Source organism: Triticum dicoccoides, chromosome 1B (assembly GCF_002162155.2).
Source record: "Triticum dicoccoides isolate Atlit2015 ecotype Zavitan chromosome 1B, WEW_v2.0, whole genome shotgun sequence".
Classification (NCBI taxonomy): domain Eukaryota; kingdom Viridiplantae; phylum Streptophyta; class Magnoliopsida; order Poales; family Poaceae; genus Triticum; species Triticum dicoccoides.
In genome coordinates this window covers 21,922,179-21,926,985 of record NC_041381.1, presented here as the reverse complement: position 1 = coordinate 21,926,985, position 4,807 = coordinate 21,922,179, and positions in this window count along the sequence as shown.

Sequence of the window (4,807 nt, the reverse complement as noted above, 5' to 3'; positions counted from 1 at the left end):
GGCCGCACACTTGCTCGTCATAGCCTTTCTCTCGCCGCCGACACCCTCTCTCTGCCTCTGTCTCCCAAGCCCGGGATGGCCGAACGTTTCCCAGGCGAAGGAGCGGCGGCCAACGGCTTCGGCCGTCGCCACCTTCAAGAGTGGGAGGCACGCCTCCTCCACGAGGCGAACAACCCGGCGCCGTCGGACATGCGCGTGCCAGGCGCGTGCATGCTCAGCACCGGAGGCGTGCCCGTACCCCAGCCGAAGACCGCGGCGAGATCGCGCACATTCGGGCGTCCCTACCGGAGGAGGTGCAGCACCTTCCGAAGTACACCCCCGACAACCATGTTTTGTAGATGGCGTACTTTGAACGCCGCCACGGCGAGCAGCTCGCCTCCACCAACAACACGCCGGCGCCAAGGGGGCGCCACAACGCCAAGGGCCGCCGCCTGTGGTGGGGCGTCCATGGGCGCACGCTCCACTCCGTCCTCGAGCACCTCGAGGGCGGCACCGAGCCGCCACTCGAGTACCCAGTGCCCACGTTCTCCCACCGCCGTGGCAGCTCTTGGCTATCGAGGCGCATGGCGGGCGCCTCCTCCTCCTCTTCCCGCTCCTCCGGCACGCCGATGTTGGAAATATGCCCTAGAGGCAATAATAAATTAGTTATTATTATATTTCCTTGTTCATGATAATCGTTTATTACCCATGCTATAATTGTATTGATAGGAAACTCAGATACATGTGTGGGTACATAGACAACACCATGTCCCTAGTAAGCCTCTAGTTGACTAGCTCCTTGATCAATAGATGGTTACGGTTTCCTGACCATGGACATTGGATGTCGTTGATAATGGGATCACATCATTAGGAGAATGATGTGATGGACAAGACCCAATCCTAAGCCTAGCACAAAGATTGTAGTTCATATGCTAAAGCTTTTCTAATGTCAAGTATCATTTCCTTAGACCATGATATTGTGCAACTCCCGGATACAATAGAAATGCTTTGGGTGTACCAAACGTCACAACGTAACTGGGTGGCTATAAATGTGCATTATAGGTATCTCCGAAAGTGTCTGTTGGGTTGGCACGAATCGAGACTGGGATTTGTCACTCCGGTAAACGGAGAGGTATCTCTAGGCCCACTCGGTAGGACATCATCATAATGTGCACAATGTGACCAAGGGGTTGATCACGGGATGATGTGTTACGGAACGAGTAAAGAGACTTGCCGGTAACGAGATTGAACAAGGTATCGGTATACCGACGATCGAATCTCGGGCAAGTATAATACCGCTAGACAAAGGGAATTGTATACGGGATTGATCGAATCCTCGACATCGTGGTTCATCCGATGAGATCATCGTGGAACATGTGGGAGCCAACATGGGTATCCAGATCCCGCTGTTGGTTATTGACCGGAGAACGTCTCGGTCATGTCTGCATGATTCCCGAACCCGTAGGGTCTACACACTTAAGGTTCGATGACACTAGGGTTACAAAGGAAGTTTGTATGTGGTTACCGAATGTTGTTCGGAGTCCCGGATGAGATCCCGGACGTCACGAGGAGTTCCGGAATGGTCCGGAGGTAAAGATTTATATATAGGAAGTCTTATTTTGGTCGCCGAAAAAGTTTCGCGCATTATCGGTATTGTACCGGGAGTGCCGAAAGGGGTCCGGGGGTCCACCGGGGGGGTCCACCTGCCCCGGGGGGCCACATGGGCTGTAGGGGGCGCGCCTTGGCCTATATGGGCCAAGGGCACCAGCCCCAAGAGGCCCATGTGCCAAGATATAAGAAAAAGGGGAGAGTCCTAAAAGTGGAAGGCACCTCCGAGGTGCCTTGGGGAGGATGGACTCCTCCCCCCCTCTTGGCCGCACCCCTTCCTTGGAGGAAGGGGCAAGGCTGCGCCCTTCCCCCCTCTCTTGCACCTATATAAAGGGAGGGGAGGGAGGGGTGTCCGCACCTGAAGCCCTGGCGCCTCCCTCCCTCCCGTGACACCTCCTCCTCTCCCGCAGGTGCTTGGCGAAGCCCTGCAGGATTGCCACGCTCCTCCACCACCACCACGCCGTTGTGCTGCTGCTGGATGGAGTCTTCCTCAACCTCTCCCTCTCCTTGCTGGATCAAGGCATGGGAGACGTCACCGGGCTGTACGTGTGTTGAACGCGGAGGTGCCGTCCGTTCGGCACTAGGATCTCCGGTGATTTGGATCACGACGAGTACGACTCCTTCAACCCCGTTCTCTTGAACGCTTCCGCTTAGCGATCTACAAGGGTATGTAGATGCACTCTCCTTCCCCTCGTTGCTGGTTTCTCCATAGATAGATCTTGGTGACACGTAGGAAAATTTTGAATTTATGCTACGTTCCCCAACAGTGGCATCATGAGCTAGGTTTATTGCGTAGATTCTTTGCACGAGTAGAACACAAAGTAGTTGTGGGCGTTGATGATGTTCAATATGCTTACCGTTACTAGTCCAATCTTGTTTCGAAGGTATTGTGGGATGAAGCGGCCCGGACCGACCTTACACGTACACTTACGTGAGACAGGTTCCACCGACTGACATGCACTTGGTGCATAAGGTGGCTAGCGGGTGCCAGTCTCTCCCACTTTAGTCGGAACGGATTCGATGAAAAGGGTCCTTATGAAGGGTAAATAGCAATTGGCATATCACGTTGTGGTTTTGCGTAGGTAAGAAACGTTCTTGCGAGAAACCCATAGCAGCCACGTAAAACATGCAAACAACAATTAGAGGACGTCTAACTTGTTTTTGCAGGGTATGCTATGTGATGTGATATGGCCAAGAAGAATGTGATGAATGATATGTGATGTATGAGATTGATCATGTTCTTGTAATAGGAATCACGACTTGCATGTCGATGAGTATGACAACCGGCAGGAGCCATAGGAGTTGTCTTAATTTATTGTATGACCTGCGTGTCATTGAACAAACGCCATGTAATTACTTTACTTTATTGCTAACCGGTAGCCATAGTAGTAGAAGTAATAAGTTGGCGAGACAACTTCATGGAGACACGATGATGGAGATCATGGTGTCATGCCGGTGACCATGATGATCATGGAGCCCCGAAGATGGAGATCAAAAGGAGCAAAATGATATTGGCCATATCATGTCACTATTTGATTGCATGTGATGTTTATCATGTTTATGCATCTTATTTGCTTAGAACGACGGTAGTAAATAAGATGATCCCTCATTAAAATTTCAAGAAAGTGTTCCCCCTAACTGTGCACCGTTGCAAAAGTTCGTCGTTTCGAAACACTTAGGTTAACTTGACGAGCCTAGCATGTACAGACATGGCCTCGGAACACAAGAGATCGAAAGGTCGAGCATGAGTCGTATGGAGGATACGATCAACATGAAGATGTTCACCGATGATGACTAGTCCGTCTCACGTGATGATCGGACACGTCCTAGTTGACTCGGATCATGTAATCACTTAGATGACTAGAGGGATGTCTATCTAAGTGGGAGTTCATGAGATGAACTTAATTATCCTGAACATAGTCAAAAGATCTTTGCAAATTATATCGTAAGCTCGCGCTTTAGTTCCACTGTTTAGATATGTTCCTAGAGAAAATATAGTTGAAAGTTGACAGTAGCAATTATGAGGAAAGAAGAAAGCTTATGTCCTTAATTCACCGCTCAGTGTGCTCAACCCCAAACGTCATATGTGGATGTTGCGAACATCGGACATACACGTTTTGATAACTACGTGATAGTTCAGTTAAATGGTTTAGAGTAGAGGCACCAAAGACGTTTCTCGAAACATATAAGATATTTCGAGGGCTGAAATTGGGATTTCAGGCTCGTGCCCATGTCAAGAGGTATAAGACCTCCGACGATTTTCTTAGCCTGCAAATTAAGGGAGAAAAGCTCAATCGTTGAGCTTGTGCTCAGATTGTTTGAGTGCAACAATCACTTGAATCGAGTGGGAGTTGATCTTCTGTCACGACCGGTTTTCCAATAAAAATATTTATTGAGAAACCAATCTTTTGAGTCCAGTATGAGAGAAATCCTCCTCACTGGTAGACAAATTCTTGATACAATAAGCCAGTAGCATAGGATATATTACAGGGTTGAGCTAGGGCTGCTCAACAAATTATTACAAGCGCGCCAATAATTATACATAATGGCGGATATAACACAATGGTGTGGTGGCATACTACTGACTCGAGGATAAAGTGATGGTGGAATAACACAGTGGGGAGTGTGATATCACGACTCTCAAACTGGCATCTCATCGAGCGTCGAGGTGAGGCTCGATAAATTTATTCGGGTTGCGGAAGCGGATATAAAACAGTGACCAAATCCAGGGTCGCACGAGACTGACTGGGATTCCTCTAGGCGTCGGACTCACTATCGAACTCTTCATCCATGAGATCGCCTTCGTCAGCATCTGGCCAAATCAACAAGCCAGTGAGTACTTTGAAAGTACTCGCAAGACAATTCGGACGTAAGATATAACAAATGCATGCATGAATGCGTCATGATTAATTCACCAATGTACATTTAAAGTATTAGCAGGCAAGGTAAGCAAAGAGGGAATCGGCGGTAGTCCACCTGAAATCCCGACAGAAATATAAATGGAAACCGATCGGGTGTATGAAGCGACGCCTCGAAAGGTGAACAAATAAATAAAGGAGAAAATCAAGCCACAGTCGGGCGTCTTAGCGACACCACATAAAGGGCTTTAAAAGAAATGCCACAGTCGGACGTCGGGGCGACATCACAGAAAGGGCTTTAAAAGAAATGCCACAGTCGGACGTCGGGGCGACATCACAGAGAGGGCTTTAAAAGAAATGCC